Here is a 25,574-nt window from a genome sequence, read left to right as displayed (position 1 = left end):
ATCACCAGGACCTGCTCTACTCCACGTAACAAAAATGTCGTCACACTACCGTCCCTAAACTTAACCCTAACTGTACACACAGACTGTACGCGTAGAATCCGAGGAAAACTTGTTTTCTACAGAAACCACAGGAGAGATATCTGCATTGCCAAACTACAGGGATGAAACATGCAGGTAAAATGGTTTGTCAGAAGTGGGATTTGAACCCACGCCTCCATTTGGAGACCAGAAGTCTCTTTGCTGAGGAAGGAATCAACCTTGAGTCTGGCGCCTTAGACCACTCGGCCATCCTGACAGGTGAACCTTGCTGTCTGTCTGGGGTTCACAGCTTACATGTTAATAGGCATAATGGGTTGCCTTGATCACCAGGACCTGCTCTACTCCACGTAACAAAAATGTCGTCACACTACGCGTCCCTAAACTTAACCCTAACTGTACACACAGACTGTACGCGTAGAATCCGAGGAAAACTTGTTTTCTACAGAAACCACAGGAGAGATATCTGCATTGCCAAACTACAGGGATGAAACATGCAGGTAAAATTTTTTGTCAGAAGTGGGATTTGAACCCACGCCTCCATTTGGAGACCAGAAGTCTCTTTGCTGAGGAAGGAATCAACCTTGAGTCTGGCGCCTTAGACCACTCGGCCATCCTGACAGGTGAACCTTGCTGTCTGTCTGGGGTTCACAGCTTACATGTTAATAGGCATAATGGGTTGCCTTGATCACCAGGACCTGCTCTACTCCACGTAACAAAAATGTCGTCACCCTGTACGCGTCCATAACCCTAACTGTACACACAGACTGTACGCGTAGAATCCGAGGAAAACTTGTTTTCTACAGAAACCACAGGAGAGATATCTGCATTGCCAAACTACAGGGATGAAACATGCAGGTAAAATGGTTTGTCAGAAGTGGGATTTGAACCCACGCCTCCATTTGGAGACCAGAAGTCTCTTTGCTGAGGAAGGAATCAACCTTGAGTCTGGCGCCTTAGACCACTCGGCCATCCTGACAGGTGAACCTTGCTGTCTGTCTGGGGTTCACAGCTTACATGTTAATAGGCATAATGGGTTGCCTTGATCACCAGGACCTGCTCTACTCCACGTAACAAAAATGTCGTCACACTACGCGTCCCTAAACTTAACCCTAACTGTACACACAGACTGTACGCGTAGAATCCGAGGAAAACTTGTTTTCTACAGAAACCACAGGAGAGATATCTGCATTGCCAAACTACAGGGATGAAACATGCAGGTAAAATGGTTTGTCAGAAGTGGGATTTGAACCCACGCCTCCATTTGGAGACCAGAAGTCTCTTTGCTGAGGAAGGAATCAACCTTGAGTCTGGCGCCTTAGACCACTCGGCCATCCTGACAGGTGAACCTTGCTGTCTGTCTGGGGTTCACAGCTTACATGTTAATAGGCATAATGGGTTGCCTTGATCACCAGGACCTGCTCTACTCCACGTAACAAAAATGTCGTCACCCTGTACGTGTCCATAACCCTAACTGTACACACAGACTGTACGCGTAGAATCCGAGGAAAACTTGTTTTCTACAGAAACCACAGGAGAGATATCTGCATTGCCAAACTACAGGGATGAAACATGCAGGTAAAATGGTTTGTCAGAAGTGGGATTTGAACCCACGCCTCCATTTGGAGACCAGAAGTCTCTTTGCTGAGGAAGGAATCAACCTTGAGTCTGGCGCCTTAGACCACTCGGCCATCCTGACAGGTGAACCTTGCTGTCTGTCTGGGGTTCACAGCTTACATGTTAATAGGCATAATGGGTTGCCTTGATCACCAGGACCTGCTCTACTCCACGTAACAAAAATGTCGTCACACTACGCGTCCCTAAACTTAACACTAACTGTACACACAGACTGTACGCGTAGAATCCGAGGAAAACTTGTTTTCTACAGAAACCACAGGAGAGATATCTGCATTGCCAAACTACAGGGATGAAACATGCAGGTAAAATGGTTTGTCAGAAGTGGGATTTGAACCCACGCCTCCATTTGGAGACCAGAAGTCTCTTTGCTGAGGAAGGAATCAACCTTGAGTCTGGCGCCTTAGACCACTCGGCCATCCTGACAGGTGAACCTTGCTGTCTGTCTGGGGTTCACAGCTTACATGTTAATAGGCATAATGGGTTGCCTTGATCACCAGGACCTGCTCTACTCCACGTAACAAAAATGTCGTCACACTACGCGTCCCTAAACTTAACCTAACTGTACACACAGACTGTACGCGTAGAATCCGAGGAAAACTTGTTTTCTACAGAAACCACAGGAGAGATATCTGCATTGCCAAACTACAGGGATGAAACATGCAGGTAAAATGGTTTGTCAGAAGTGGGATTTGAACCCACGCCTCCATTTGGAGACCAGAAGTCTCTTTGCTGAGGAAGGAATCAACCTTGAGTCTGGCGCCTTAGACCACTCGGCCATCCTGACAGGTGAACCTTGCTGTCTGTCTGGGGTTCACAGCTTACATGTTAATAGGCATAATGGGTTGCCTTGATCACCAGGATCTGCTCTACTTCACGTAACAAAAATGTCGTCACCCTGTACGCGTCCATAACCCTAACTGTACACACAGACTGTACGCGTAGAATCCGAGGAAAACTTGTTTTCTACAGAAACCACAGGAGAGATATCTGCATTGCCAAACTACAGGGATGAAACATGCAGGTAAAATGGTTTGTCAGAAGTGGGATTTGAACCCACGCCTCCATTTGGAGACCAGAAGTCTCTTTGCTGAGGAAGGAATCAACCTTGAGTCTGGCGCCTTAGACCACTCGGCCATCCTGACAGGTGAACCTTGCTGTCTGTCTGGGGTTCACAGCTTACATGTTAATAGGCATAATGGGTTGCCTTGATCACCAGGACCTGCTCTACTCCACGTAACAAAAATGTCGTCACACTACGCGTCCCTAAACTTAACCTAACTGTACACACAGACTGTACGCGTAGAATCCGAGGAAAACTTGTTTTCTACAGAAACCACAGGAGAGATATCTGCATTGCCAAACTACAGGGATGAAACATGCAGGTAAAATTTTTTGTCAGAAGTGGGATTTGAACCCACGCCTCCATTTGGAGACCAGAAGTCTCTTTGCTGAGGAAGGAATCAACCTTGAGTCTGGCGCCTTAGACCACTCGGCCATCCTGACAGGTGAACCTTGCTGTCTGTCTGGGGTTCACAGCTTACATGTTAATAGGCATAATGGGTTGCCTTGATCACCAGGACCTGCTCTACTCCACGTAACAAAAATGTCGTCACACTACGCGTCCCTAAACTTAACCCTAACTGTACACACAGACTGTACGCGTAGAATCCGAGGAAAACTTGTTTTCTACAGAAACCACAGGAGAGATATCTGCATTGCCAAACTACAGGGATGAAACATGCAGGTAAAATGGTTTGTCAGAAGTGGGATTTGAACCCACGCCTCCATTTGGAGACCAGAAGTCTCTTTGCTGAGGAAGGAATCAACCTTGAGTCTGGCGCCTTAGACCACTCGGCCATCCTGACAGGTGAACCTTGCTGTCTGTCTGGGGTTCACAGCTTACATGTTAATAGGCATAATGGGTTGCCTTGATCACCAGGACCTGCTCTACTCCACGTAACAAAAATGTCGTCACACTACGCGTCCCTAAACTTAACACTAACTGTACACACAGACTGTACGCGTAGAATCCGAGGAAAACTTGTTTTCTACAGAAACCACAGGAGAGATATCTGCATTGCCAAACTACAGGGATGAAACATGCAGGTAAAATGGTTTGTCAGAAGTGGGATTTGAACCCACGCCTCCATTTGGAGACCAGAAGTCTCTTTGCTGAGGAAGGAATCAACCTTGAGTCTGGCGCCTTAGACCACTCGGCCATCCTGACAGGTGAACCTTGCTGTCTGTCTGGGGTTCACAGCTTACATGTTAATAGGCATAATGGGTTGCCTTGATCACCAGGACCTGCTCTACTCCACGTAACAAAAATGTCGTCACACTACGCGTCCCTAAACTTAACACTAACTGTACACACAGACTGTACGCGTAGAATCCGAGGAAAACTTGTTTTCTACAGAAACCACAGGAGAGATATCTGCATTGCCAAACTACAGGGATGAAACATGCAGGTAAATTTTTTGTCAGAAGTGGGATTTGAACCCACGCCTCCATTTGGAGACCAGAAGTCTCTTTGCTGAGGAAGGAATCAACCTTGAGTCTGGCGCCTTAGACCACTCGGCCATCCTGACAGGTGAACCTTGCTGTCTGTCTGGGGTTCACAGCTTACATGTTAATAGGCATAATGGGTTGCCTTGATCACCAGGACCTGCTCTACTCCACGTAACAAAAATGTCGTCACACTACCGTCCCTAAACTTAACCTTAACTGTACACACAGACTGTACGCGTAGAATCCGAGGAAAACTTGTTTTCTACAGAAACCACAGGAGAGATATCTGCATTGCCAAACTACAGGGATGAAACATGCAGGTAAATTTTTTTTGTCAGAAGTGGGATTTGAACCCACGCCTCCATTTGGAGACCAGAAGTCTCTTTGCTGAGGAAGGAATCAACCTTGAGTCTGGCGCCTTAGACCACTCGGCCATCCTGACAGGTGAACCTTGCTGTCTGTCTGGGGTTCACAGCTTACATGTTAATAGGCATAATGGGTTGCCTTGATCACCAGGACCTGCTCTACTTCACGTAACAAAAATGTCGTCACCCTGTACGCATCCATAACCCTAACTGTACACACAGACTGTACGCGTAGAATCCGAGGAAAACTTGTTTTCTACAGAAACCACAGGAGAGATATCTGCATTGCCAAACTACAGGGATGAAACATGCAGGTAAAATGGTTTGTCAGAAGTGGGATTTGAACCCACGCCTCCATTTGGAGACCAGAAGTCTCTTTGCTGAGGAAGGAATCAACCTTGAGTCTGGCGCCTTAGACCACTCGGCCATCCTGACACGTGAACCTTGGTGTCTGTCTGGGGTTCACAGCTTACATGTTAATAGGCATAATGGGTTGCCTTGATCACCAGGACCTGCTCTACTCCACGTAACAAAAATGTCGTCACACTACGCGTCCCTAAACTTAACCTAACTGTACACACAGACTGTACGCGTAGAATCCGAGGAAAACTTGTTTTCTACAGAAACCACAGGAGAGATATCTGCATTGCCAAACTACAGGGATGAAACATGCAGGTAAAATGGTTTGTCAGAAGTGGGATTTGAACCCACGCCTCCATTTGGAGACCAGAAGTCTCTTTGCTGAGGAAGGAATCAACCTTGAGTCTGGCGCCTTAGACCACTCGGCCATCCTGACAGGTGAACCTTGCTGTCTGTCTGGGGTTCACAGCTTACATGTTAATAGGCATAATGGGTTGCCTTGATCACCAGGATCTGCTCTACTTCACGTAACAAAAATGTCGTCACCCTGTACGCGTCCATAACCCTAACTGTACACACAGACTGTACGCGTAGAATCCGAGGAAAACTTGTTTTCTACAGAAACCACAGGAGAGATATCTGCATTGCCAAACTACAGGGATGAAACATGCAGGTAAAATGGTTTGTCAGAAGTGGGATTTGAACCCACGCCTCCATTTGGAGACCAGAAGTCTCTTTGCTGAGGAAGGAATCAACCTTGAGTCTGGCGCCTTAGACCACTCGGCCATCCTGACACGTGAACCTTGCTGTCTGTCTGGGGTTCACAGCTTACATGTTAATAGGCATAATGGGTTGCCTTGATCACCAGGACCTGCTCTACTCCACGTAACAAAAATGTCGTCACACTACGCGTCCCTAAACTTAACACTAACTGTACACACAGACTGTACGCGTAGAATCCGAGGAAAACTTGTTTTCTACAGAAACCACAGGAGAGATATCTGCATTGCCAAACTACAGGGATGAAACATGCAGGTAAAATTTTTGTCAGAAGTGGGATTTGAACCCACGCCTCCATTTGGAGACCAGAAGTCTCTTTGCTGAGGAAGGAATCAACCTTGAGTCTGGCGCCTTAGACCACTCGGCCATCCTGACAGGTGAACCTTGCTGTCTGTCTGGGGTTCACAGCTTACATGTTAATAGGCATAATGGGTTGCCTTGATCACCAGGACCTGCTCTACTCCACGTAACAAAAATGTCGTCACACTACCGTCCCTAAACTTAACCTAACTGTACACACAGACTGTACGCGTAGAATCCGAGGAAAACTTGTTTTCTACAGAAACCACAGGAGAGATATCTGCATTGCCAAACTACAGGGATGAAACATGCAGGTAAAATTTTGTCAGAAGTGGGATTTGAACCCACGCCTCCATTTGGAGACCAGAAGTCTCTTTGCTGAGGAAGGAATCAACCTTGAGTCTGGCGCCTTAGACCACTCGGCCATCCTGACAGGTGAACCTTGCTGTCTGTCTGGGGTTCACAGCTTACATGTTAATAGGCATAATGGGTTGCCTTGATCACCAGGACCTGCTCTACTCCACATAACAAAAATGTCGTCACCCTGTACGCATCCATAACCCTAACTGTACACACCTACTGTACGCGTAGAATCCGAGGAAAACTTGTTTTCTACAGAAACCACAGGAGAGATATCTGCATTGCCAAACTACAGGGATGAAACATGCAGGTAAAATGGTTTGTCAGAAGTGGGATTTGAACCCACGCCTCCATTTGGAGACCAGAAGTCTCTTTGCTGAGGAAGGAATCAACCTTGAGTCTGGCGCCTTAGACCACTCGGCCATCCTGACATGTGAACCTTGCTGTCTGTCTGGGGTTCACAGCTTACATGTTAATAGGCATAATGGGTTGCCTTGATCACCAGGACCTGCTCTACTCCACGTAACATAAATGTCGTCACACTACGCGTCCCTGAACTTAACCCTAACTGTACACACAGACTGTACGCGTAGAATCCGAGGAAAACTTGTTTTCTACAGAAACCACAGGAGAGATATCTGCATTGCCAAACTACAGGGATGAAACATGCAGGTAAAATGGTTTGTCAGAAGTGGGATTTGAACCCACGCCTCCATTTGGAGACCAGAAGTCTCTTTGCTGAGGAAGGAATCAACCTTGAGTCTGGCGCCTTAGACCACTCGGCCATCCTGACAGGTGAACCTTGCTGTCTGTCTGGGGTTCACAGCTTACATGTTAATAGGCATAATGGGTTGCCTTGATCACCAGGACCTGCTCTACTCCACGTAACAAAAATGTCGTCACACTACGCGTCCCTAAACTTAACACTAACTGTACACACAGACTGTACGCGTAGAATCCGAGGAAAACTTGTTTTCTACAGAAACCACAGGAGAGATATCTGCATTGCCAAACTACAGGGATGAAACATGCAGGTAAAATTTTTTGTCAGAAGTGGGATTTGAACCCACGCCTCCATTTGGAGACCAGAAGTCTCTTTGCTGAGGAAGGAATCAACCTTGAGTCTGGCGCCTTAGACCACTCGGCCATCCTGACAGGTGAACCTTGCTGTCTGTCTGGGGTTCACAGCTTACATGTTAATAGGCATAATGGGTTGCCTTGATCACCAGGACCTGCTCTACTCCACGTAACAAAAATGTTGTCACACTGTACGCGTCGCTAACCCTAACTGTACACACAGACTGTACGCGTAGAATCCGAGGAAAACTTGTTTTCTACAGAAACCACAGGAGAGATATCTGCATTGCCAAACTACAGGGATGAAACATGCAGGTAAAATGGTTTGTCAGAAGTGGGATTTGAACCCACGCCTCCATTTGGAGACCAGAAGTCTCTTTGCTGAGGAAGGAATCAACCTTGAGTCTGGCGCCTTAGACCACTCGGCCATCCTGACAGGTGAACCTTGCTGTCTGTCTGGGGTTCACAGCTTACATGTTAATAGGCATAATGGGTTGCCTTGATCACCAGGACCTGCTCTACTCCACGTAACAAAAATGTCGTCACACTACGCGTCCCTAAACTTAACCCTAACTGTACACACAGACTGTACGCGTAGAATCCGAGGAAAACTTGTTTTCTACAGAAACCACAGGAGAGATATCTGCATTGCCAAACTACAGGGATGAAACATGCAGGTAAATTTTTTTTGTCAGAAGTGGGATTTGAACCCACGCCTCCATTTGGAGACCAGAAGTCTCTTTGCTGAGGAAGGAATCAACCTTGAGTCTGGCGCCTTAGACCACTCGGCCATCCTGACAGGTGAACCTTGCTGTCTGTCTGGGGTTCACAGCTTACATGTTAATAGGCATAATGGGTTGCCTTGATCACCAGGACCTGCTCTACTTCCACGTAACAAAAATGTCGTCACCCTGTACGCGTCCATAACCCTAACTGTACACACAGACTGTACGCGTAGAATCCGAGGAAAACTTGTTTTCTACAGAAACCACAGGAGAGATATCTGCATTGCCAAACTACAGGGATGAAACATGCAGGTAAAATGGTTTGTCAGAAGTGGGATTTGAACCCACGCCTCCATTTGGAGACCAGAAGTCTCTTTGCTGAGGAAGGAATCAACCTTGAGTCTGGCGCCTTAGACCACTCGGCCATCCTGACAGGTGAACCTTGCTGTCTGTCTGGGGTTCACAGCTTACATGTTAATAGGCATAATGGGTTGCCTTGATCACCAGGACCTGCTCTACTCCACGTAACAAAAATGTCGTCACACTACGCGTCCCTAAACTTAACCTAACTGTACACACAGACTGTACGCGTAGAATCCGAGGAAAACTTGTTTTCTACAGAAACCACAGGAGAGATATCTGCATTGCCAAACTACAGGGAGAAACATGCAGGTAAAATTTTTGTCAGAAGTGGGATTTGAACCCACGCCTCCATTTGGAGACCAGAAGTCTCTTTGCTGAGGAAGGAATCAACCTTGAGTCTGGCGCCTTAGACCACTCGGCCATCCTGACAGGTGAACCTTGCTGTCTGTCTGGGGTTCACAGCTTACATGTTAATAGGCATAATGGGTTGCCTTGATCACCAGGACCTGCTCTACTCCACGTAACAAAAATGTCGTCACACTACGCGTCCCTAAACTTAACCCTAACTGTACACACAGACTGTACGCGTAGAATCCGAGGAAAACTTGTTTTCTACAGAAACCACAGGAGAGATATCTGCATTGCCAAACTACAGGGATGAAACATGCAGGTAAAATTTTTTGTCAGAAGTGGGATTTGAACCCACGCCTCCATTTGGAGACCAGAAGTCTCTTTGCTGAGGAAGGAATCAACCTTGAGTCTGGCGCCTTAGACCACTCGGCCATCCTGACAGGTGAACCTTGCTGTCTGTCTGGGGTTCACAGCTTACATGTTAATAGGCATAATGGGTTGCCTTGATCACCAGGACCTGCTCTACTCCACGTAACAAAAATGTCGTCACCCTGTACCTAAACTAACCCTAACTGTACACACAGACTGTACGCGTAGAATCCGAGGAAAACTTGTTTTCTACAGAAACCACAGGAGAGATATCTGCATTGCCAAACTACAGGGATGAAACATGCAGGTAAAATGGTTTGTCAGAAGTGGGATTTGAACCCACGCCTCCATTTGGAGACCAGAAGTCTCTTTGCTGAGGAAGGAATCAACCTTGAGTCTGGCGCCTTAGACCACTCGGCCATCCTGACAGGTGAACCTTGCTGTCTGTCTGGGGTTCACAGCTTACATGTTAATAGGCATAATGGGTTGCCTTGATCACCAGGACCTGCTCTACTCCACGTAACATAAATGTCGTCACACTACGCGTCCCTGAACTTAACCCTAACCGTACACACAGACTGTACGCGTAGAATCCGAGGAAAACTTGTTTTCTACAGAAACCACAGGAGAGATATCTGCATTGCCAAACTACAGGGATGAAACATGCAGGTAAAATGGTTTGTCAGAAGTGGGATTTGAACCCACGCCTCCATTTGGAGACCAGAAGTCTCTTTGCTGAGGAAGGAATCAACCTTGAGTCTGGCGCCTTAGACCACTCGGCCATCCTGACAGGTGAACCTTGCTGTCTGTCTGGGGTTCACAGCTTACATGTTAATAGGCATAATGGGTTGCCTTGATCACCAGGACCTGCTCTACTCCACATAACAAAAATGTCGTCACCCTGTACGCATCCATAACCCTAACTGTACACACCTACTGTACGCGTAGAATCCGAGGAAAACTTGTTTTCTACAGAAACCACAGGAGAGATATCTGCATTGCCAAACTACAGGGATGAAACATGCAGGTAAAATGGTTTGTCAGAAGTGGGATTTGAACCCACGCCTCCATTTGGAGACCAGAAGTCTCTTTGCTGAGGAAGGAATCAACCTTGAGTCTGGCGCCTTAGACCACTCGGCCATCCTGACACGTGAACCTTGCAGTCTGTCTGGGGTTCACAGCTTACATGTTAATAGGCATAATGGGTTGCCTTGATCACCAGGACCTGCTCTACTCCACGTAACAAAAATGTCGTCACACTACGCGTCCCTAAACTTAACACTAACTGTACACACAGACTGTACGCGTAGAATCCGAGGAAAACTTGTTTTCTACAGAAACCACAGGAGAGATATCTGCATTGCCAAACTACAGGGATGAAACATGCAGGTAAAATGGTTTGTCAGAAGTGGGATTTGAACCCACGCCTCCATTTGGAGACCAGAAGTCTCTTTGCTGAGGAAGGAATCAACCTTGAGTCTGGCGCCTTAGACCACTCGGCCATCCTGACAGGTGAACCTTGCTGTCTGTCTGGGGTTCACAGCTTACATGTTAATAGGCATAATGGGTTGCCTTGATCACCAGGACCTGCTCTACTCCACGTAACAAAAATGTCGTCACACTACGCGTCCCTAAACTTAACCCTAACTGTACACACAGACTGTACGCGTAGAATCCGAGGAAAACTTGTTTTCTACAGAAACCACAGGAGAGATATCTGCATTGCCAAACTACAGGGATGAAACATGCAGGTAAAATGGTTTGTCAGAAGTGGGATTTGAACCCACGCCTCCATTTGGAGACCAGAAGTCTCTTTGCTGAGGAAGGAATCAACCTTGAGTCTGGCGCCTTAGACCACTCGGCCATCCTGACAGGTGAACCTTGCTGTCTGTCTGGGGTTCACAGCTTACATGTTAATAGGCATAATGGGTTGCCTTGATCACCAGGACCTGCTCTACTCCACGTAACAAAAATGTCGTCACCCTGTACGCGTCCATAACCCTAACTGTACACACAGACTGTACGCGTAGAATCCGAGGAAAACTTGTTTTCTACAGAAACCACAGGAGAGATATCTGCATTGCCAAACTACAGGGATGAAACATGCAGGTAAAATGGTTTGTCAGAAGTGGGATTTGAACCCACGCCTCCATTTGGAGACCAGAAGTCTCTTTGCTGAGGAAGGAATCAACCTTGAGTCTGGCGCCTTAGACCACTCGGCCATCCTGACAGGTGAACCTTGCTGTCTGTCTGGGGTTCACAGCTTACATGTTAATAGGCATAATGGGTTGCCTTGATCACCAGGACCTGCTCTACTCCACGTAACAAAAATGTCGTCACACTACGCGTCCCTAAACTTAACCCTAACTGTACACACAGACTGTACGCGTAGAATCCGAGGAAAACTTGTTTTCTACAGAAACCACAGGAGAGATATCTGCATTGCCAAACTACAGGGATGAAACATGCAGGTAAAATTTTTTGTCAGAAGTGGGATTTGAACCCACGCCTCCATTTGGAGACCAGAAGTCTCTTTGCTGAGGAAGGAATCAACCTTGAGTCTGGCGCCTTAGACCACTCGGCCATCCTGACAGGTGAACCTTGCTGTCTGTCTGGGGTTCACAGCTTACATGTTAATAGGCATAATGGGTTGCCTTGATCACCAGGACCTGCTCTACTCCACGTAACAAAAATGTCGTCACACTACGCGTCCCTAAACTTAACCCTAACTGTACACACAGACTGTACGCGTAGAATCCGAGGAAAACTTGTTTTCTACAGAAACCACAGGAGAGATATCTGCATTGCCAAACTACAGGGATGAAACATGCAGGTAAAATGGTTTTTGTCAGAAGTGGGATTTGAACCCACGCCTCCATTTGGAGACCAGAAGTCTCTTTGCTGAGGAAGGAATCAACCTTGAGTCTGGCGCCTTAGACCACTCGGCCATCCTGACAGGTGAACCTTGCTGTCTGTCTGGGGTTCACAGCTTACATGTTAATAGGCATAATGGGTTGCCTTGATCACCAGGACCTGCTCTACTCCACGTAACAAAAATGTCGTCACACTACGCGTCCCTAAACTTAACCCTAACTGTACACACAGACTGTACGCGTAGAATCCGAGGAAAACTTGTTTTCTACAGAAACCACAGGAGAGATATCTGCATTGCCAAACTACAGGGATGAAACATGCAGGTAAAATGGTTTGTCAGAAGTGGGATTTGAACCCACGCCTCCATTTGGAGACCAGAAGTCTCTTTGCTGAGGAAGGAATCAACCTTGAGTCTGGCGCCTTAGACCACTCGGCCATCCTGACAGGTGAACCTTGCTGTCTGTCTGGGGTTCACAGCTTACATGTTAATAGGCATAATGGGTTGCCTTGATCACCAGGACCTGCTCTACTCCACGTAACAAAAATGTCGTCACACTACGCGTCCCTAAACTTAACCTAACTGTACACACAGACTGTACGCGTAGAATCCGAGGAAAACTTGTTTTCTACAGAAACCACAGGAGAGATATCTGCATTGCCAAACTACAGGGATGAAACATGCAGGTAAAATTTTTTGTCAGAAGTGGGATTTGAACCCACGCCTCCATTTGGAGACCAGAAGTCTCTTTGCTGAGGAAGGAATCAACCTTGAGTCTGGCGCCTTAGACCACTCGGCCATCCTGACAGGTGAACCTTGCTGTCTGTCTGGGGTTCACAGCTTACATGTTAATAGGCATAATGGGTTGCCTTGATCACCAGGACCTGCTCTACTCCACGTAACAAAAATGTCGTCACACTACGCGTCCCTAAACTTAACCTAACTGTACACACAGACTGTACGCGTAGAATCCGAGGAAAACTTGTTTTCTACAGAAACCACAGGAGAGATATCTGCATTGCCAAACTACAGGGATGAAACATGCAGGTAAAATTTTTTGTCAGAAGTGGGATTTGAACCCACGCCTCCATTTGGAGACCAGAAGTCTCTTTGCTGAGGAAGGAATCAACCTTGAGTCTGGCGCCTTAGACCACTCGGCCATCCTGACAGGTGAACCTTGCTGTCTGTCTGGGGTTCACAGCTTACATGTTAATAGGCATAATGGGTTGCCTTGATCACCAGGATCTGCTCTACTTCACGTAACAAAAATGTCGTCACCCTGTACGCGTCCATAACCCTAACTGTACACACAGACTGTACGCGTAGAATCCGAGGAAAACTTGTTTTCTACAGAAACCACAGGAGAGATATCTGCATTGCCAAACTACAGGGATGAAACATGCAGGTAAAATGGTTTGTCAGAAGTGGGATTTGAACCCACGCCTCCATTTGGAGACCAGAAGTCTCTTTGCTGAGGAAGGAATCAACCTTGAGTCTGGCGCCTTAGACCACTCGGCCATCCTGACACGTGAACCTTGCAGTCTGTCTGGGGTTCACAGCTTACATGTTAATAGGCATAATGGGTTGCCTTGATCACCAGGACCTGCTCTACTCCACGTAACAAAAATGTCGTCACACTACGCGTCCCTAAACTTAACCTAACTGTACACACAGACTGTACGCGTAGAATCCGAGGAAAACTTGTTTTCTACAGAAACCACAGGAGAGATATCTGCATTGCCAAACTACAGGGATGAAACATGCAGGTAAAATTTTTTGTCAGAAGTGGGATTTGAACCCACGCCTCCATTTGGAGACCAGAAGTCTCTTTGCTGAGGAAGGAATCAACCTTGAGTCTGGCGCCTTAGACCACTCGGCCATCCTGACAGGTGAACCTTGCTGTCTGTCTGGGGTTCACAGCTTACATGTTAATAGGCATAATGGGTTGCCTTGATCACCAGGACCTGCTCTACTTCACGTAACAAAAATGTCGTCACCCTGTATGCGTTGATAACCCTAACTGTACACACAGACTGTACGCGTAGAATCCGAGGAAAACTTGTTTTCTACAGAAACCACAGGAGAGATATCTGCATTGCCAAACTACAGGGATGAAACATGCAGGTAAAATGGTTTGTCAGAAGTGGGATTTGAACCCACGCCTCCATTTGGAGACCAGAAGTCTCTTTGCTGAGGAAGGAATCAACCTTGAGTCTGGCGCCTTAGACCACTCGGCCATCCTGACAGGTGAACCTTGCTGTCTGTCTGGGGTTCACAGCTTACATGTTAATAGGCATAATGGGTTGCCTTGATCACCAGGACCTGCTCTACTCCACGTAACAAAAATGTTGTCACACTGTACGTGTCGCTAACCCTAACTGTACACACAGACTGTACGCGTAGAATCCGAGGAAAACTTGTTTTCTACAGAAACCACAGGAGAGATATCTGCATTGCCAAACTACAGGGATGAAACATGCAGGTAAAATTTTTTGTCAGAAGTGGGATTTGAACCCACGCCTCCATTTGGAGACCAGAAGTCTCTTTGCTGAGGAAGGAATCAACCTTGAGTCTGGCGCCTTAGACCACTCGGCCATCCTGACAGGTGAACCTTGCTGTCTGTCTGGGGTTCACAGCTTACATGTTAATAGGCATAATGGGTTGCCTTGATCACCAGGACCTGCTCTACTCCACGTAACAAAAATGTCGTCACACTACGCGTCCCTAAACTTAACCCTAACTGTACACACAGACTGTACGCGTAGAATCCGAGGAAAACTTGTTTTCTACAGAAACCACAGGAGAGATATCTGCATTGCCAAACTACAGGGATGAAACATGCAGGTAAAATGGTTTGTCAGAAGTGGGATTTGAACCCACGCCTCCATTTGGAGACCAGAAGTCTCTTTGCTGAGGAAGGAATCAACCTTGAGTCTGGCGCCTTAGACCACTCGGCCATCCTGACAGGTGAACCTTGCTGTCTGTCTGGGGTTCACAGCTTACATGTTAATAGGCATAATGGGTTGCCTTGATCACCAGGATCTGCTCTACTTCACGTAACAAAAATGTCGTCACCCTGTACGCGTCCCTATAACCCTAACTGTACACACAGACTGTACGCGTAGAATCCGAGGAAAACTTGTTTTCTACAGAAACCACAGGAGAGATATCTGCATTGCCAAACTACAGGGATGAAACATGCAGGTAAAATGGTTTGTCAGAAGTGGGATTTGAACCCACGCCTCCATTTGGAGACCAGAAGTCTCTTTGCTGAGGAAGGAATCAACCTTGAGTCTGGCGCCTTAGACCACTCGGCCATCCTGACAGGTGAACCTTGCTGTCTGTCTGGGGTTCACAGCTTACATGTTAATAGGCATAATGGGTTGCCTTGATCACCAGGACCTGCTCTACTCCACGTAACAAAAATGTCGTCACACTACGCGTCCCTAAACTTAACACTAACTGTACACACAGACTGTACGCGTAGAATCCGAGGAAAACTTGTTTTCTACAGAAACCACAGGAGAGATATCTGCATTGCCAAACTACAGGGATGAAACATGCAGGTAAAATTTTTGTCAGAAGTGGGATTTGAACCCACGCCTCCATTTGGAGACCAGAAGTCTCTTTGCTGAGGAAGGAATCAACCTTGAGTCTGGCGCCTTAGACCACTCGGCCATCCTGACAGGTGAACCTTGCTGTCTGTCTGGGGTTCACAGCTTACATGTTAATAGGCATAATGGGTTGCCTTGATCACCAGGACCTGCTCTACTCCACGTAACAAAAATGTCGTCACCCTGTACGCGTCCATAACCCTAACTGTACACACAGACTGTACGCGTAGAATCCGAGGAAAACTTGTTTTCTACAGAAACCACAGGAGAGATATCTGCATTGCCAAACTACAGGGATGAAACATGCAGGTAAAATTTTTGTCAGAAGTGGGATTTGAACCCACGCCTCCATTTGGAGACCAGAAGTCTCTTTGCTGAGGAAGGAATCAACCTTGAGTCTGGCGCCTTAGACCACTCGGCCATCCTGACATGTGAACCTTGCTGTCTGTCTGGGGTTCACAGCTTACATGTTAATAGGCATAATGGGTTGCCTTGATCACCAGGACCTGCTCTACTCCACGTAACAAAAATGTCGTCACACTACGCGTCCCTAAACTTAACACTAACTGTACACACAGACTGTACGCGTAGAATCCGAGGAAAACTTGTTTTCTACAGAAACCACAGGAGAGATATCTGCATTGCCAAACTACAGGGATGAAACATGCAGGTAAAATTTTTGTCAGAAGTGGGATTTGAACCCACGCCTCCATTTGGAGACCAGAAGTCTCTTTGCTGAGGAAGGAATCAACCTTGAGTCTGGCGCCTTAGACCACTCGGCCATCCTGACAGGTGAACCTTGCTGTCTGTCTGGGGTTCACAGCTTACATGTTAATAGGCATAATGGGTTGCCTTGATCACCAGGACCTGCTCTACTCCACGTAACAAAAATGTCGTCACCCTGTACGCGTCCATAACCCTAACTGTACACACAGACTGTACGCGTAGAATCCGAGGAAAACTTGTTTTCTACAGAAACCACAGGAGAGATATCTGCATTGCCAAACTACAGGGATGAAACATGCAGGTAAAATGGTTTGTCAGAAGTGGGATTTGAACCCACGCCTCCATTTGGAGACCAGAAGTCTCTTTGCTGAGGAAGGAATCAACCTTGAGTCTGGCGCCTTAGACCACTCGGCCATCCTGACAGGTGAACCTTGCTGTCTGTCTGGGGTTCACAGCTTACATGTTAATAGGCATAATGGGTTGCCTTGATCACCAGGACCTGCTCTACTCCACGTAACAAAAATGTCGTCACACTACGCGTCCCTAAACTTAACACTAACTGTACACACAGACTGTACGCGTAGAATCCGAGGAAAACTTGTTTTCTACAGAAACCACAGGAGAGATATCTGCATTGCCAAACTACAGGGATGAAACATGCAGGTAAAATTTTTTGTCAGAAGTGGGATTTGAACCCACGCCTCCATTTGGAGACCAGAAGTCTCTTTGCTGAGGAAGGAATCAACCTTGAGTCTGGCGCCTTAGACCACTCGGCCATCCTGACAGGTGAACCTTGCTGTCTGTCTGGGGTTCACAGCTTACATGTTAATAGGCATAATGGGTTGCCTTGATCACCAGGACCTGCTCTACTCCACGTAACAAAAATGTCGTCACACTACGCGTCCCTAAACTTAACCCTAACTGTACACACAGACTGTACGCGTAGAATCCGAGGAAAACTTGTTTTCTACAGAAACCACAGGAGAGATATCTGCATTGCCAAACTACAGGGATGAAACATGCAGGTAAAATTTTTGTCAGAAGTGGGATTTGAACCCACGCCTCCATTTGGAGACCAGAAGTCTCTTTGCTGAGGAAGGAATCAACCTTGAGTCTGGCGCCTTAGACCACTCGGCCATCCTGACAGGTGAACCTTGCTGTCTGTCTGGGGTTCACAGCTTACATGTTAATAGGCATAATGGGTTGCCTTGATCACCAGGATCTGCTCTACTTCACGTAACAAAAATGTCGTCACCCTGTACGCGTCCATAACCCTAACTGTACACACAGACTGTACGCGTAGAATCCGAGGAAAACTTGTTTTCTACAGAAACCACAGGAGAGATATCTGCATTGCCAAACTACAGGGATGAAACATGCAGGTAAATTTTTTGTCAGAAGTGGGATTTGAACCCACGCCTCCATTTGGAGACCAGAAGTCTCTTTGCTGAGGAAGGAATCAACCTTGAGTCTGGCGCCTTAGACCACTCGGCCATCCTGACATGTGAACCTTGCAGTCTGTCTGGGGTTCACAGCTTACATGTTAATAGGCATAATGGGTTGCCTTGATCACCAGGACCTGCTCTACTCCACGTAACAAAAATGTCGTCACCCTGTACGCGTCCATAACCCTAACTGTACACACAGACTGTACGCGTAGAATCCGAGGAAAACTTGTTTTCTACAGAAACCACAGGAGAGATATCTGCATTGCCAAACTACAGGGATGAAACATGCAGGTAAAATGGTTTGTCAGAAGTGGGATTTGAACCCACGCCTCCATTTGGAGACCAGAAATCTCTTTGCTGAGGAAGGAAACAACCTTGAGTCTGGCGCCTTAGACCACTCGGCCATCCTGACATGTGAACCTTGCAGTCTGTCTGGGGTTCACAGCTTACATGTTAATAGGCATAATGGGTTGCCTTGATCACCAGGACCTGCTCTACTCAACGTAACAAAAATGTCGTCACACTACGCGTCCCTAAACTTAACACTAACTGTACACACAGACTGTACGCGTAGAATCCGAGGAAAACTTGTTTTCTACAGAAACCACAGGAGAGATATCTGCATTGCCAAACTACAGGGATGAAACATGCAGGTAAAATGGTTTGTCAGAAGTGGGATTTGAACCCACGCCTCCATTTGGAGACCAGAAGTCTCTTTGCTGAGGAAGGAATCAACCTTGAGTCTGGTGCCTTAGACCACTCGGCCATCCTGACAGGTGAACCTTGCTGTCTGTCTGGGGTTCACAGCTTACATGTTAATAGGCATAATGGGTTGCCTTGATCACCAGGACCTGCTCTACTCCACGTAACAAAAATGTCGTCACACTACCGTCCCTAAACTTAACCTTAACTGTACACACAGACTGTACGCGTAGAATCCGAGGAAAACTTGTTTTCTACAAAACCACAGGAGAGATATCTGCATTGCCAAACTACAGGGATGAAACATGCAGGTAAAATTTTTTGTCAGAAGTGGGATTTGAACCCACGCCTCCATTTGGAGACCAGAAGTCTCTTTGCTGAGGAAGGAATCAACCTTGAGTCTGGCGCCTTAGACCACTCGGCCATCCTGACAGGTGAACCTTGCTGTCTGTCTGGGGTTCACAGCTTACATGTTAATAGGCATAATGGGTTGCCTTGATCACCAGGGGCCGGTATTTCAAAACTTGTAATCCAGATCAGAATGATCCGGATAACCAAATCCCCCTGTCCTCAGCCACGGATCAACCTGATCTATCCCGGTATTTCAAAACTTTGCTGGACACAGACTGTATTGGATCAGAGTGATCCTGATACCGGCAGATTGGGATGTCCAAATCCGTCCCGCCCCTGGATCACAGACAGCAAACAGGAAATGGAGCCAACATTTTACAGAAAAAGGAGAAGCTAGCTCAACTATTGTCTCTGAATTAAAGTATAATCTTAGCCAGTGTTGATGCGTCCTCAGACTAGATGAAAGGCAATCATTATATTGAGTTAACCAATTATGTAAATCAGCACAAAGTTGAAAGAAGAGCTCGGCGATCTCTAATTAAGCAGAGTTCGCGCTAATGCGAGCTAACGCTGCTCCATTGACTCCTGTGTTAAGGAGCTAACAAGCTAGTAAATAGGCTAGCGTCTGTATGTCGCGGTCCACAGTCCATTTGAATGCATTCACTCGCAAGGCATTGTGTGTAGATTTTAAAATGTGTTGTACATATCTTTTTAGGAAACAGTTGTTAACAAAGGGGACAGCCCTAAAACCTTAATATTAGATTTTCTTTACAGATGTCTGTGGGAAGAGACTTGCACAGACTTGCTCCAAATGGCATTACTTTTTGAGCTTTGGCTATGAAAATTAAGTGTGTGTGCTGAATGCATGTGAATAAAAACATACAATGAACTACTGAAGGTGGAAACGAACGGGCTCAGCAACAAATAATTCTAACAAATGAACAAATCAAACTAACACTTCTTAAACAAGAAGAAGTGAAGTTAAAATTCAGTTGCTGGAAAAGCAGTTAAAAGACTGAAATGTATACTGCATAGTTTAACACTGTTTGTTTAATAAATCACATTGTTTTTCCTTCATAATTCCTTGTTAATTGGAGTTTGTAATGTCACTTACACGCAGTAGTGTAATGTTTATTCTGTGTTGCACTTCTGACGCCGATTTGTTAAAGCATTGCAGTGAACAGCGTGCATGTTTGCAGAAAAAAAAAAAGGAACGTGAAAAGGAAATAAACATTGATCAAACAGCAGTGAAGCTTAGTTGTATTAAACAAAGAACTTTGGGAGCAGTTACACTTCAACTGTTCAAATCTTAACATGTAATCTCCCTCAAATCCACCTCTGAGGTGGGATCAGGGTGATCCTGATTTTTAGGATCAAACTGATCCAGATTTCCCACTTAAGTTTTGAAATACTCAACAGCAGCTTTTAATCCGGATCAAAGGCAGGATTGGATTGCCAAATCTGAATCTGAATCTTCAGGATCAGATTTGCTTTGAAATACCCGTTTTTAGGATCTGATCAGGATTTAATCCAATCCAGGTGGATTAATCCTGTCGGATCATTTTGAAATACCGGCCCCAGGACCTGCTCTACTCCACGTAACAAAAATGTCGTCACACTACGCGTCCCTAAACTTAACCCTAACTGTACACACAGGCTGTACGCGTAGAATCCGAGGAAAACTTGTTTTCTACAGAAACCACAGGAGAGATATCTGCATTGCCAAACTACAAGGATGAAAAATGCAGGTAAAATTTTTGTCAGAAGTGGGATTTGAACCCACGCCTCCATTTGGAGACCAGAAGTCTCTTTGCTGAGGAAGGAATCAACCTTGAGTCTGGCGCCTTAGACCACTCGGCCATCCTGACAGGTGAACCTTGCTGTCTGTCTGGGGTTCACAGCTTACATGTTAATAGGCATAATGGGTTGCCTTGATCACCAGGATCTGCTCTACTTCACGTAACAAAAATGTCGTCACCCTGTACGCGTCCATAACCCTAACTGTACACACAGACTGTACGCGTAGAATCCGAGGAAAACTTGTTTTCTACAGAAACCACAGGAGAGATATCTGCATTGCCAAACTACAGGGATGAAACATGCAGGTAAAATGGTTTGTCAGAAGTGGGATTTGAACCCACGCCTCCATTTGGAGACCAGAAGTCTCTTTGCTGAGGAAGGAATCAACCTTGAGTCTGGCGCCTTAGACCACTCGGCCATCCTGACAGGTGAACCTTGCTGTCTGTCTGGGGTTCACAGCTTACATGTTAATAGGCATAATGGGTTGCCTTGATCACCAGGACCTGCTCTACTCCACGTAACAAAAATGTCGTCACACTACGCGTCCCTAAACTTAACCCTAACTGTACACACAGACTGTACGCGTAGAATCCGAGGAAAACTTGTTTTCTACAGAAACCACAGGAGAGATATCTGCATTGCCAAACTACAGGGATGAAACATGCAGGTAAAATGGTTTGTCAGAAGTGGGATTTGAACCCACGCCTCCATTTGGAGACCAGAAGTCTCTTTGCTGAGGAAGGAATCAACCTTGAGTCTGGCGCCTTAGACCACTCGGCCATCCTGACAGGTGAACCTTGCTGTCTGTCTGGGGTTCACAGCTTACATGTTAATAGGCATAATGGGTTGCCTTGATCACCAGGATCTGCTCTACTTCACGTAACAAAAATGTCGTCACCCTGTACGCGTCCATAACCCTAACTGTACACACAGACTGTACGCGTAGAATCCGAGGAAAACTTGTTTTCTACAGAAACCACAGGAGAGATATCTGCATTGCCAAACTACAGGGATGAAACATGCAGGTAAAATGGTTTGTCAGAAGTGGGATTTGAACCCACGCCTCCATTTGGAGACCAGAAATCTCTTTGCTGAGGAAGGAAACAACCTTGAGTCTGGCGCCTTAGACCACTCGGCCATCCTGACACGTGAACCTTGGTGTCTGTCTGGGGTTCACAGCTTACATGTTAATAGGCATAATGGGTTGCCTTGATCACCAGGACCTGCTCTACTCCACGTAACAAAAATGTCGTCACACTACGCGTCCCTAAACTTAACCCTAACTGTACACACAGACTGTACGCGTAGAATCCGAGGAAAACTTGTTTTCTACAGAAACCACAGGAGAGATATCTGCATTGCCAAACTACAGGGATGAAACATGCAGGTAAAATGGTTTGTCAGAAGTGGGATTTGAACCCACGCCTCCATTTGGAGACCAGAAGTCTCTTTGCTGAGGAAGGAATCAACCTTGAGTCTGGCGCCTTAGACCACTCGGCCATCCTGACAGGTGAACCTTGCTGTCTGTCTGGGGTTCACAGCTTACATGTTAATAGGCATAATGGGTTGCCTTGATCACCAGGACCTGCTCTACTCCACGTAACAAAAATGTCGTCACACTACGCGTCCCTAAACTTAACACTAACTGTACACACAGACTGTACGCGTAGAATCCGAGGAAAACTTGTTTTCTACAGAAACCACAGGAGAGATATCTGCATTGCCAAACTACAGGGATGAAACATGCAGGTAAAATGGTTTGTCAGAAGTGGGATTTGAACCCACGCCTCCATTTGGAGACCAGAAGTCTCTTTGCTGAGGAAGGAATCAACCTTGAGTCTGGCGCCTTAGACCACTCGGCCATCCTGACAGGTGAACCTTTGCTGTCTGTCTGGGGTTCACAGCTTACATGTTAATAGGCATAATGGGTTGCCTTGATCACCAGGACCTGCTCTACTCCACGTAACAAAAATGTCGTCACACTACGCGTCCCTAAACTTAACCCTAACTGTACACACAGACTGTACGCGTAGAATCCGAGGAAAACTTGTTTTCTACAGAAACCACAGGAGAGATATCTGCATTGCCAAACTACAGGGATGAAACATGCAGGTAAATTTTTTTTGTCAGAAGTGGGATTTGAACCCACGCCTCCATTTGGAGACCAGAAGTCTCTTTGCTGAGGAAGGAATCAACCTTGAGTCTGGCGCCTTAGACCACTCGGCCATCCTGACAGGTGAACCTTGCTGTCTGTCTGGGGTTCACAGCTTACATGTTAATAGGCATAATGGGTTGCCTTGATCACCAGGACCTGCTCTACTCCACGTAACAAAAATGTCGTCACCCTGTACGCGTCCATAACCCTAACTGTACACACAGACTGTACGCGTAGAATCCGAGGAAAACTTGTTTTCTACAGAAACCACAGGAGAGATATCTGCATTGCCAAACTACAGGGATGAAACATGCAGGTAAAATGGTTTGTCAGAAGTGGGATTTGAACCCACGCCTCCATTTGGAGACCAGAAGTCTCTTTGCTGAGGAAGGAATCAACCTTGAGTCTGGCGCCTTAGACCACTCGGCCATCCTGACATGTGAACCTTGCTGTCTGTCTGGGGTTCACAGCTTACATGTTAATAGGCATAATGGGTTGCCTTGATCACCAGGACCTGCTCTACTCCACGTAACAAAAATGTCGTCACACTACGCGTCCCTAAACTTAACCCTAACTGTACACACAGACTGTACGCGTAGAATCCGAGGAAAACTTGTTTTCTACAGAAACCACAGGAGAGATATCTGCATTGCCAAACTACAGGGATGAAACATGCAGGTAAAATGGTTTGTCAGAAGTGGGATTTGAACCCACGCCTCCATTTGGAGACCAGAAATCTCTTTGCTGAGGAAGGAATCAACCTTGAGTCTGGCGCCTTAGACCACTCGGCCATCCTGACAGGTGAACCTTGGTGTCTGTCTGGGTTCACAGCTTACATGTTAATAGGCATAATGGGTTGCCTTGATCACCAGGACCTGCTCTACTCCACGTAACAAAAATGTCGTCACACTACGCGTCCCTAAACTTAACACTAACTGTACACACAGACTGTACGCGTAGAATCCGAGGAAAACTTGTTTTCTACAGAAACCACAGGAGAGATATCTGCATTGCCAAACTACAGGGATGAAACATGCAGGTAAAATGGTTTGTCAGAAGTGGGATTTGAACCCACGCCTCCATTTGGAGACCAGAAGTCTCTTTGCTGAGGAAGGAATCAACCTTGAGTCTGGCGCCTTAGACCACTCGGCCATCCTGACAGGTGAACCTTGCTGTCTGTCTGGGGTTCACAGCTTACATGTTAATAGGCATAATGGGTTGCCTTGATCACCAGGACCTGCTCTACTCCACGTAACAAAAATGTCGTCACACTACGCGTCCCTAAACTTAACCCTAACTGTACACACAGACTGTACGCGTAGAATCCGAGGAAAACTTGTTTTCTACAGAAACCACAGGAGAGATATCTGCATTGCCAAACTACAGGGATGAAACATGCAGGTAAAATTTTTTGTCAGAAGTGGGATTTGAACCCACGCCTCCATTTGGAGACCAGAAGTCTCTTTGCTGAGGAAGGAATCAACCTTGAGTCTGGCGCCTTAGACCACTCGGCCATCCTGACAGGTGAACCTTGCTGTCTGTCTGGGGTTCACAGCTTACATGTTAATAGGCATAATGGGTTGCCTTGATCACCAGGACCTGCTCTACTCCACGTAACATAAATGTCGTCACACTACGCGTCCCTGAACTTAACCCTAACTGTACACACAGACTGTACGCGTAGAATCCGAGGAAAACTTGTTTTCTACAGAAACCACAGGAGAGATATCTGCATTGCCAAACTACAGGGATGAAACATGCAGGTAAAATTTTTTGTCAGAAGTGGGATTTGAACCCACGCCTCCATTTGGAGACCAGAAGTCTCTTTTGCTGAGGAAGGAATCAACCTTGAGTCTGGCGCCTTAGACCACTCGGCCATCCTGACAGGTGAACCTTGCTGTCTGTCTGGGGTTCACAGCTTACATGTTAATAGGCATAATGGGTTGCCTTGATCACCAGGACCTGCTCTACTCAACGTAACAAAAATGTCGTCACACTACGCGTCCCTAAACTTAACACTAACTGTACACACAGACTGTACGCGTAGAATCCGAGGAAAACTTGTTTTCTACAGAAACCACAGGAGAGATATCTGCATTGCCAAACTACAGGGATGAAACATGCAGGTAAAATTTTTTGTCAGAAGTGGGATTTGAACCCACGCCTCCATTTGGAGACCAGAAGTCTCTTTGCTGAGGAAGGAATCAACCTTGAGTCTGGCGCCTTAGACCACTCGGCCATCCTGACAGGTGAACCTTGCTGTCTGTCTGGGGTTCACAGCTTACATGTTAATAGGCATAATGGGTTGCCTTGATCACCAGGACCTGCTCTACTCCACGTAACAAAAATGTCGTCACACTACGCGTCCCTAAACTTAACACTAACTGTACACACAGACTGTACGCGTAGAATCCGAGGAAAACTTGTTTTCTACAGAAACCACAGGAGAGATATCTGCATTGCCAAACTACAGGGATGAAACATGCAGGTAAAATGGTTTGTCAGAAGTGGGATTTGAACCCACGCCTCCATTTGGAGACCAGAAGTCTCTTTGCTGAGGAAGGAATCAACCTTGAGTCTGGCGCCTTAGACCACTCGGCCATCCTGACAGGTGAACCTTGCTGTCTGTCTGGGGTTCACAGCTTACATGTTAATAGGCATAATGGGTTGCCTT

The 25,574-nt window shown here is 46.5% G+C and overlaps 1 protein-coding gene and 67 non-coding genes across 68 annotated transcripts in view; all 68 read right to left on the bottom strand.

Annotated features, from left to right (window-relative positions):
- Window positions 1-25,574, bottom strand: part of LOC129112474 (ELKS/Rab6-interacting/CAST family member 1-like) — a 153,536-nt gene that overhangs the window by 30,382 nt on the left and 97,580 nt on the right. The gene's annotated exons all lie outside the window — the stretch shown is intronic.
- trnal-caa (transfer RNA leucine (anticodon CAA)) lies at window positions 186-295 on the bottom strand. Its single transcript has 2 exons — window positions 258-295; window positions 186-231 (listed from the first exon to the last, which is right to left on the bottom strand). It is a non-coding gene; the product is annotated as a tRNA-Leu (tRNA).
- trnal-caa (transfer RNA leucine (anticodon CAA)) lies at window positions 548-657 on the bottom strand. The gene is made up of 2 exons: window positions 620-657; window positions 548-593 (listed from the first exon to the last, which is right to left on the bottom strand). It is a non-coding gene; the product is annotated as a tRNA-Leu (tRNA).
- trnal-caa (transfer RNA leucine (anticodon CAA)) lies at window positions 906-1,015 on the bottom strand. The gene is made up of 2 exons: window positions 978-1,015; window positions 906-951 (listed from the first exon to the last, which is right to left on the bottom strand). It is a non-coding gene; the product is annotated as a tRNA-Leu (tRNA).
- On the bottom strand, window positions 1,268-1,377 carry trnal-caa (transfer RNA leucine (anticodon CAA)). Its single transcript has 2 exons — window positions 1,340-1,377; window positions 1,268-1,313 (listed from the first exon to the last, which is right to left on the bottom strand). It is a non-coding gene; the product is annotated as a tRNA-Leu (tRNA).
- Window positions 1,626-1,735, bottom strand: trnal-caa (transfer RNA leucine (anticodon CAA)). Its single transcript has 2 exons — window positions 1,698-1,735; window positions 1,626-1,671 (listed from the first exon to the last, which is right to left on the bottom strand). It is a non-coding gene; the product is annotated as a tRNA-Leu (tRNA).
- trnal-caa (transfer RNA leucine (anticodon CAA)) lies at window positions 1,988-2,097 on the bottom strand. The gene is made up of 2 exons: window positions 2,060-2,097; window positions 1,988-2,033 (listed from the first exon to the last, which is right to left on the bottom strand). It is a non-coding gene; the product is annotated as a tRNA-Leu (tRNA).
- trnal-caa (transfer RNA leucine (anticodon CAA)) lies at window positions 2,349-2,458 on the bottom strand. The gene is made up of 2 exons: window positions 2,421-2,458; window positions 2,349-2,394 (listed from the first exon to the last, which is right to left on the bottom strand). It is a non-coding gene; the product is annotated as a tRNA-Leu (tRNA).
- trnal-caa (transfer RNA leucine (anticodon CAA)) lies at window positions 2,707-2,816 on the bottom strand. The gene is made up of 2 exons: window positions 2,779-2,816; window positions 2,707-2,752 (listed from the first exon to the last, which is right to left on the bottom strand). It is a non-coding gene; the product is annotated as a tRNA-Leu (tRNA).
- On the bottom strand, window positions 3,068-3,177 carry trnal-caa (transfer RNA leucine (anticodon CAA)). Its single transcript has 2 exons — window positions 3,140-3,177; window positions 3,068-3,113 (listed from the first exon to the last, which is right to left on the bottom strand). It is a non-coding gene; the product is annotated as a tRNA-Leu (tRNA).
- Window positions 3,430-3,539, bottom strand: trnal-caa (transfer RNA leucine (anticodon CAA)). Its single transcript has 2 exons — window positions 3,502-3,539; window positions 3,430-3,475 (listed from the first exon to the last, which is right to left on the bottom strand). It is a non-coding gene; the product is annotated as a tRNA-Leu (tRNA).
- trnal-caa (transfer RNA leucine (anticodon CAA)) lies at window positions 3,792-3,901 on the bottom strand. Its single transcript has 2 exons — window positions 3,864-3,901; window positions 3,792-3,837 (listed from the first exon to the last, which is right to left on the bottom strand). It is a non-coding gene; the product is annotated as a tRNA-Leu (tRNA).
- Window positions 4,153-4,262, bottom strand: trnal-caa (transfer RNA leucine (anticodon CAA)). Its single transcript has 2 exons — window positions 4,225-4,262; window positions 4,153-4,198 (listed from the first exon to the last, which is right to left on the bottom strand). It is a non-coding gene; the product is annotated as a tRNA-Leu (tRNA).
- trnal-caa (transfer RNA leucine (anticodon CAA)) lies at window positions 4,515-4,624 on the bottom strand. Its single transcript has 2 exons — window positions 4,587-4,624; window positions 4,515-4,560 (listed from the first exon to the last, which is right to left on the bottom strand). It is a non-coding gene; the product is annotated as a tRNA-Leu (tRNA).
- trnal-caa (transfer RNA leucine (anticodon CAA)) lies at window positions 4,873-4,982 on the bottom strand. The gene is made up of 2 exons: window positions 4,945-4,982; window positions 4,873-4,918 (listed from the first exon to the last, which is right to left on the bottom strand). It is a non-coding gene; the product is annotated as a tRNA-Leu (tRNA).
- On the bottom strand, window positions 5,234-5,343 carry trnal-caa (transfer RNA leucine (anticodon CAA)). The gene is made up of 2 exons: window positions 5,306-5,343; window positions 5,234-5,279 (listed from the first exon to the last, which is right to left on the bottom strand). It is a non-coding gene; the product is annotated as a tRNA-Leu (tRNA).
- Window positions 5,592-5,701, bottom strand: trnal-caa (transfer RNA leucine (anticodon CAA)). Its single transcript has 2 exons — window positions 5,664-5,701; window positions 5,592-5,637 (listed from the first exon to the last, which is right to left on the bottom strand). It is a non-coding gene; the product is annotated as a tRNA-Leu (tRNA).
- Window positions 5,953-6,062, bottom strand: trnal-caa (transfer RNA leucine (anticodon CAA)). Its single transcript has 2 exons — window positions 6,025-6,062; window positions 5,953-5,998 (listed from the first exon to the last, which is right to left on the bottom strand). It is a non-coding gene; the product is annotated as a tRNA-Leu (tRNA).
- Window positions 6,311-6,420, bottom strand: trnal-caa (transfer RNA leucine (anticodon CAA)). The gene is made up of 2 exons: window positions 6,383-6,420; window positions 6,311-6,356 (listed from the first exon to the last, which is right to left on the bottom strand). It is a non-coding gene; the product is annotated as a tRNA-Leu (tRNA).
- On the bottom strand, window positions 6,669-6,778 carry trnal-caa (transfer RNA leucine (anticodon CAA)). Its single transcript has 2 exons — window positions 6,741-6,778; window positions 6,669-6,714 (listed from the first exon to the last, which is right to left on the bottom strand). It is a non-coding gene; the product is annotated as a tRNA-Leu (tRNA).
- Window positions 7,031-7,140, bottom strand: trnal-caa (transfer RNA leucine (anticodon CAA)). The gene is made up of 2 exons: window positions 7,103-7,140; window positions 7,031-7,076 (listed from the first exon to the last, which is right to left on the bottom strand). It is a non-coding gene; the product is annotated as a tRNA-Leu (tRNA).
- On the bottom strand, window positions 7,393-7,502 carry trnal-caa (transfer RNA leucine (anticodon CAA)). Its single transcript has 2 exons — window positions 7,465-7,502; window positions 7,393-7,438 (listed from the first exon to the last, which is right to left on the bottom strand). It is a non-coding gene; the product is annotated as a tRNA-Leu (tRNA).
- Window positions 7,751-7,860, bottom strand: trnal-caa (transfer RNA leucine (anticodon CAA)). The gene is made up of 2 exons: window positions 7,823-7,860; window positions 7,751-7,796 (listed from the first exon to the last, which is right to left on the bottom strand). It is a non-coding gene; the product is annotated as a tRNA-Leu (tRNA).
- Window positions 8,114-8,223, bottom strand: trnal-caa (transfer RNA leucine (anticodon CAA)). The gene is made up of 2 exons: window positions 8,186-8,223; window positions 8,114-8,159 (listed from the first exon to the last, which is right to left on the bottom strand). It is a non-coding gene; the product is annotated as a tRNA-Leu (tRNA).
- On the bottom strand, window positions 8,473-8,582 carry trnal-caa (transfer RNA leucine (anticodon CAA)). Its single transcript has 2 exons — window positions 8,545-8,582; window positions 8,473-8,518 (listed from the first exon to the last, which is right to left on the bottom strand). It is a non-coding gene; the product is annotated as a tRNA-Leu (tRNA).
- Window positions 8,832-8,941, bottom strand: trnal-caa (transfer RNA leucine (anticodon CAA)). The gene is made up of 2 exons: window positions 8,904-8,941; window positions 8,832-8,877 (listed from the first exon to the last, which is right to left on the bottom strand). It is a non-coding gene; the product is annotated as a tRNA-Leu (tRNA).
- Window positions 9,194-9,303, bottom strand: trnal-caa (transfer RNA leucine (anticodon CAA)). The gene is made up of 2 exons: window positions 9,266-9,303; window positions 9,194-9,239 (listed from the first exon to the last, which is right to left on the bottom strand). It is a non-coding gene; the product is annotated as a tRNA-Leu (tRNA).
- On the bottom strand, window positions 9,551-9,660 carry trnal-caa (transfer RNA leucine (anticodon CAA)). The gene is made up of 2 exons: window positions 9,623-9,660; window positions 9,551-9,596 (listed from the first exon to the last, which is right to left on the bottom strand). It is a non-coding gene; the product is annotated as a tRNA-Leu (tRNA).
- On the bottom strand, window positions 9,913-10,022 carry trnal-caa (transfer RNA leucine (anticodon CAA)). Its single transcript has 2 exons — window positions 9,985-10,022; window positions 9,913-9,958 (listed from the first exon to the last, which is right to left on the bottom strand). It is a non-coding gene; the product is annotated as a tRNA-Leu (tRNA).
- trnal-caa (transfer RNA leucine (anticodon CAA)) lies at window positions 10,271-10,380 on the bottom strand. The gene is made up of 2 exons: window positions 10,343-10,380; window positions 10,271-10,316 (listed from the first exon to the last, which is right to left on the bottom strand). It is a non-coding gene; the product is annotated as a tRNA-Leu (tRNA).
- Window positions 10,633-10,742, bottom strand: trnal-caa (transfer RNA leucine (anticodon CAA)). The gene is made up of 2 exons: window positions 10,705-10,742; window positions 10,633-10,678 (listed from the first exon to the last, which is right to left on the bottom strand). It is a non-coding gene; the product is annotated as a tRNA-Leu (tRNA).
- On the bottom strand, window positions 10,995-11,104 carry trnal-caa (transfer RNA leucine (anticodon CAA)). The gene is made up of 2 exons: window positions 11,067-11,104; window positions 10,995-11,040 (listed from the first exon to the last, which is right to left on the bottom strand). It is a non-coding gene; the product is annotated as a tRNA-Leu (tRNA).
- trnal-caa (transfer RNA leucine (anticodon CAA)) lies at window positions 11,353-11,462 on the bottom strand. Its single transcript has 2 exons — window positions 11,425-11,462; window positions 11,353-11,398 (listed from the first exon to the last, which is right to left on the bottom strand). It is a non-coding gene; the product is annotated as a tRNA-Leu (tRNA).
- Window positions 11,715-11,824, bottom strand: trnal-caa (transfer RNA leucine (anticodon CAA)). The gene is made up of 2 exons: window positions 11,787-11,824; window positions 11,715-11,760 (listed from the first exon to the last, which is right to left on the bottom strand). It is a non-coding gene; the product is annotated as a tRNA-Leu (tRNA).
- Window positions 12,079-12,188, bottom strand: trnal-caa (transfer RNA leucine (anticodon CAA)). Its single transcript has 2 exons — window positions 12,151-12,188; window positions 12,079-12,124 (listed from the first exon to the last, which is right to left on the bottom strand). It is a non-coding gene; the product is annotated as a tRNA-Leu (tRNA).
- trnal-caa (transfer RNA leucine (anticodon CAA)) lies at window positions 12,441-12,550 on the bottom strand. Its single transcript has 2 exons — window positions 12,513-12,550; window positions 12,441-12,486 (listed from the first exon to the last, which is right to left on the bottom strand). It is a non-coding gene; the product is annotated as a tRNA-Leu (tRNA).
- On the bottom strand, window positions 12,802-12,911 carry trnal-caa (transfer RNA leucine (anticodon CAA)). The gene is made up of 2 exons: window positions 12,874-12,911; window positions 12,802-12,847 (listed from the first exon to the last, which is right to left on the bottom strand). It is a non-coding gene; the product is annotated as a tRNA-Leu (tRNA).
- Window positions 13,163-13,272, bottom strand: trnal-caa (transfer RNA leucine (anticodon CAA)). The gene is made up of 2 exons: window positions 13,235-13,272; window positions 13,163-13,208 (listed from the first exon to the last, which is right to left on the bottom strand). It is a non-coding gene; the product is annotated as a tRNA-Leu (tRNA).
- Window positions 13,521-13,630, bottom strand: trnal-caa (transfer RNA leucine (anticodon CAA)). Its single transcript has 2 exons — window positions 13,593-13,630; window positions 13,521-13,566 (listed from the first exon to the last, which is right to left on the bottom strand). It is a non-coding gene; the product is annotated as a tRNA-Leu (tRNA).
- On the bottom strand, window positions 13,882-13,991 carry trnal-caa (transfer RNA leucine (anticodon CAA)). Its single transcript has 2 exons — window positions 13,954-13,991; window positions 13,882-13,927 (listed from the first exon to the last, which is right to left on the bottom strand). It is a non-coding gene; the product is annotated as a tRNA-Leu (tRNA).
- On the bottom strand, window positions 14,240-14,349 carry trnal-caa (transfer RNA leucine (anticodon CAA)). The gene is made up of 2 exons: window positions 14,312-14,349; window positions 14,240-14,285 (listed from the first exon to the last, which is right to left on the bottom strand). It is a non-coding gene; the product is annotated as a tRNA-Leu (tRNA).
- Window positions 14,598-14,707, bottom strand: trnal-caa (transfer RNA leucine (anticodon CAA)). Its single transcript has 2 exons — window positions 14,670-14,707; window positions 14,598-14,643 (listed from the first exon to the last, which is right to left on the bottom strand). It is a non-coding gene; the product is annotated as a tRNA-Leu (tRNA).
- Window positions 14,960-15,069, bottom strand: trnal-caa (transfer RNA leucine (anticodon CAA)). The gene is made up of 2 exons: window positions 15,032-15,069; window positions 14,960-15,005 (listed from the first exon to the last, which is right to left on the bottom strand). It is a non-coding gene; the product is annotated as a tRNA-Leu (tRNA).
- trnal-caa (transfer RNA leucine (anticodon CAA)) lies at window positions 15,320-15,429 on the bottom strand. The gene is made up of 2 exons: window positions 15,392-15,429; window positions 15,320-15,365 (listed from the first exon to the last, which is right to left on the bottom strand). It is a non-coding gene; the product is annotated as a tRNA-Leu (tRNA).
- trnal-caa (transfer RNA leucine (anticodon CAA)) lies at window positions 15,681-15,790 on the bottom strand. The gene is made up of 2 exons: window positions 15,753-15,790; window positions 15,681-15,726 (listed from the first exon to the last, which is right to left on the bottom strand). It is a non-coding gene; the product is annotated as a tRNA-Leu (tRNA).
- trnal-caa (transfer RNA leucine (anticodon CAA)) lies at window positions 16,038-16,147 on the bottom strand. Its single transcript has 2 exons — window positions 16,110-16,147; window positions 16,038-16,083 (listed from the first exon to the last, which is right to left on the bottom strand). It is a non-coding gene; the product is annotated as a tRNA-Leu (tRNA).
- On the bottom strand, window positions 16,399-16,508 carry trnal-caa (transfer RNA leucine (anticodon CAA)). The gene is made up of 2 exons: window positions 16,471-16,508; window positions 16,399-16,444 (listed from the first exon to the last, which is right to left on the bottom strand). It is a non-coding gene; the product is annotated as a tRNA-Leu (tRNA).
- Window positions 16,757-16,866, bottom strand: trnal-caa (transfer RNA leucine (anticodon CAA)). Its single transcript has 2 exons — window positions 16,829-16,866; window positions 16,757-16,802 (listed from the first exon to the last, which is right to left on the bottom strand). It is a non-coding gene; the product is annotated as a tRNA-Leu (tRNA).
- On the bottom strand, window positions 17,119-17,228 carry trnal-caa (transfer RNA leucine (anticodon CAA)). Its single transcript has 2 exons — window positions 17,191-17,228; window positions 17,119-17,164 (listed from the first exon to the last, which is right to left on the bottom strand). It is a non-coding gene; the product is annotated as a tRNA-Leu (tRNA).
- trnal-caa (transfer RNA leucine (anticodon CAA)) lies at window positions 17,480-17,589 on the bottom strand. The gene is made up of 2 exons: window positions 17,552-17,589; window positions 17,480-17,525 (listed from the first exon to the last, which is right to left on the bottom strand). It is a non-coding gene; the product is annotated as a tRNA-Leu (tRNA).
- Window positions 17,837-17,946, bottom strand: trnal-caa (transfer RNA leucine (anticodon CAA)). The gene is made up of 2 exons: window positions 17,909-17,946; window positions 17,837-17,882 (listed from the first exon to the last, which is right to left on the bottom strand). It is a non-coding gene; the product is annotated as a tRNA-Leu (tRNA).
- trnal-caa (transfer RNA leucine (anticodon CAA)) lies at window positions 18,195-18,304 on the bottom strand. Its single transcript has 2 exons — window positions 18,267-18,304; window positions 18,195-18,240 (listed from the first exon to the last, which is right to left on the bottom strand). It is a non-coding gene; the product is annotated as a tRNA-Leu (tRNA).
- On the bottom strand, window positions 18,557-18,666 carry trnal-caa (transfer RNA leucine (anticodon CAA)). Its single transcript has 2 exons — window positions 18,629-18,666; window positions 18,557-18,602 (listed from the first exon to the last, which is right to left on the bottom strand). It is a non-coding gene; the product is annotated as a tRNA-Leu (tRNA).
- trnal-caa (transfer RNA leucine (anticodon CAA)) lies at window positions 18,917-19,026 on the bottom strand. The gene is made up of 2 exons: window positions 18,989-19,026; window positions 18,917-18,962 (listed from the first exon to the last, which is right to left on the bottom strand). It is a non-coding gene; the product is annotated as a tRNA-Leu (tRNA).
- On the bottom strand, window positions 20,704-20,813 carry trnal-caa (transfer RNA leucine (anticodon CAA)). Its single transcript has 2 exons — window positions 20,776-20,813; window positions 20,704-20,749 (listed from the first exon to the last, which is right to left on the bottom strand). It is a non-coding gene; the product is annotated as a tRNA-Leu (tRNA).
- On the bottom strand, window positions 21,062-21,171 carry trnal-caa (transfer RNA leucine (anticodon CAA)). The gene is made up of 2 exons: window positions 21,134-21,171; window positions 21,062-21,107 (listed from the first exon to the last, which is right to left on the bottom strand). It is a non-coding gene; the product is annotated as a tRNA-Leu (tRNA).
- trnal-caa (transfer RNA leucine (anticodon CAA)) lies at window positions 21,424-21,533 on the bottom strand. The gene is made up of 2 exons: window positions 21,496-21,533; window positions 21,424-21,469 (listed from the first exon to the last, which is right to left on the bottom strand). It is a non-coding gene; the product is annotated as a tRNA-Leu (tRNA).
- On the bottom strand, window positions 21,782-21,891 carry trnal-caa (transfer RNA leucine (anticodon CAA)). The gene is made up of 2 exons: window positions 21,854-21,891; window positions 21,782-21,827 (listed from the first exon to the last, which is right to left on the bottom strand). It is a non-coding gene; the product is annotated as a tRNA-Leu (tRNA).
- On the bottom strand, window positions 22,144-22,253 carry trnal-caa (transfer RNA leucine (anticodon CAA)). Its single transcript has 2 exons — window positions 22,216-22,253; window positions 22,144-22,189 (listed from the first exon to the last, which is right to left on the bottom strand). It is a non-coding gene; the product is annotated as a tRNA-Leu (tRNA).
- Window positions 22,506-22,615, bottom strand: trnal-caa (transfer RNA leucine (anticodon CAA)). Its single transcript has 2 exons — window positions 22,578-22,615; window positions 22,506-22,551 (listed from the first exon to the last, which is right to left on the bottom strand). It is a non-coding gene; the product is annotated as a tRNA-Leu (tRNA).
- trnal-caa (transfer RNA leucine (anticodon CAA)) lies at window positions 22,870-22,979 on the bottom strand. The gene is made up of 2 exons: window positions 22,942-22,979; window positions 22,870-22,915 (listed from the first exon to the last, which is right to left on the bottom strand). It is a non-coding gene; the product is annotated as a tRNA-Leu (tRNA).
- On the bottom strand, window positions 23,228-23,337 carry trnal-caa (transfer RNA leucine (anticodon CAA)). The gene is made up of 2 exons: window positions 23,300-23,337; window positions 23,228-23,273 (listed from the first exon to the last, which is right to left on the bottom strand). It is a non-coding gene; the product is annotated as a tRNA-Leu (tRNA).
- trnal-caa (transfer RNA leucine (anticodon CAA)) lies at window positions 23,590-23,699 on the bottom strand. The gene is made up of 2 exons: window positions 23,662-23,699; window positions 23,590-23,635 (listed from the first exon to the last, which is right to left on the bottom strand). It is a non-coding gene; the product is annotated as a tRNA-Leu (tRNA).
- Window positions 23,951-24,060, bottom strand: trnal-caa (transfer RNA leucine (anticodon CAA)). Its single transcript has 2 exons — window positions 24,023-24,060; window positions 23,951-23,996 (listed from the first exon to the last, which is right to left on the bottom strand). It is a non-coding gene; the product is annotated as a tRNA-Leu (tRNA).
- Window positions 24,313-24,422, bottom strand: trnal-caa (transfer RNA leucine (anticodon CAA)). The gene is made up of 2 exons: window positions 24,385-24,422; window positions 24,313-24,358 (listed from the first exon to the last, which is right to left on the bottom strand). It is a non-coding gene; the product is annotated as a tRNA-Leu (tRNA).
- trnal-caa (transfer RNA leucine (anticodon CAA)) lies at window positions 24,675-24,785 on the bottom strand. The gene is made up of 2 exons: window positions 24,748-24,785; window positions 24,675-24,720 (listed from the first exon to the last, which is right to left on the bottom strand). It is a non-coding gene; the product is annotated as a tRNA-Leu (tRNA).
- trnal-caa (transfer RNA leucine (anticodon CAA)) lies at window positions 25,038-25,147 on the bottom strand. The gene is made up of 2 exons: window positions 25,110-25,147; window positions 25,038-25,083 (listed from the first exon to the last, which is right to left on the bottom strand). It is a non-coding gene; the product is annotated as a tRNA-Leu (tRNA).
- trnal-caa (transfer RNA leucine (anticodon CAA)) lies at window positions 25,400-25,509 on the bottom strand. Its single transcript has 2 exons — window positions 25,472-25,509; window positions 25,400-25,445 (listed from the first exon to the last, which is right to left on the bottom strand). It is a non-coding gene; the product is annotated as a tRNA-Leu (tRNA).

Source organism: Anoplopoma fimbria, chromosome 23 (assembly GCF_027596085.1).
Source record: "Anoplopoma fimbria isolate UVic2021 breed Golden Eagle Sablefish chromosome 23, Afim_UVic_2022, whole genome shotgun sequence".
NCBI classification, from domain to species: domain Eukaryota; kingdom Metazoa; phylum Chordata; class Actinopteri; order Perciformes; family Anoplopomatidae; genus Anoplopoma; species Anoplopoma fimbria.
This window is presented reverse-complemented; position numbering and strand designations above follow the sequence as displayed.